Raw genomic sequence first — 1006 nt, 5'->3', positions numbered from 1 at the left:
AATAGAGAGAGAGATGCATACGAACCTGATGGGATCGAATACAAACTTCGAGATTATTTTTTGTAAGAAAAGCATCTGTTACGTCAGGGCCAAAGGCTATACAATCCGCCCCCCTTGTACTCCATCCTCTCCCTCTATCTGGTTGAGGATCAGCCCATAATAAATCAAACATTAAAGTATCTTCAAAAGAATGTGGTGATGCAGGACAAGGTCTTTGTCTATGTAATTTATCTATATGATGAAGTGTAATATTATCTTTTCTACATAAACCACCATGTACTATAAATACACGACGTTCTAGAACTACACATAAAGGTAATAAATGAAATATATCTTGAAATTTTTGATATAATAAACCACCATATTTCTGACGAACTTCTTGTGCAAAACCATATACTTCATTCATATCTGCACTTTCATGATTCCCTCTATTTATAATTACACTACCAGGGCAATGTAATTTAAATGCAAATAATAATAAAAATATCTCCACTGCGCTGCGACCCCGATCGGCTATATCTCCATTAAATAAATACCTAAAAAAACAAACAAAAATATTCAAATCATATTTATATTAAAACATATATTCATATCAACAAATATTTCAAAAAAAAATACACAAAAATATTTCAATTCAATACACAAACAAACAAACACAAAACATGAACACACACACGTAAGAGGAAACGAAACCAAATTGCGATACAAATAGACACACAGAGAAACTTTATAAAGCGAAACAAAATAAAAACAATAAATAAATAAAACAAAAGAACAACAAAACAAAAACAATAAATAAATAAAACAAAAGAATAAACAACTTCAAAGCAAACAAAACAACAGAAAGGAAACAGGGTAGAGGAGAAGATAATCACCGCGAGAAACAAACGAAACAACCGAAACAAACAACAGCATACAAACAAGGAGGAACCTTAACAACAATATAAAAACAAAATAAACATAAATAAAATAAAAAAAAAAGAAAAAAAAAAAAAAAAAAAAAAAA

The sequence above is a fragment of the Eimeria mitis genome, genomic scaffold, assembly GCF_000499745.2.
Source record: "Eimeria mitis Houghton genomic scaffold, Emh_scaff48, whole genome shotgun sequence".
NCBI lineage: Eukaryota > Apicomplexa > Conoidasida > Eucoccidiorida > Eimeriidae > Eimeria > Eimeria mitis.
Note: the sequence above shows the minus strand (reverse complement) of the source record.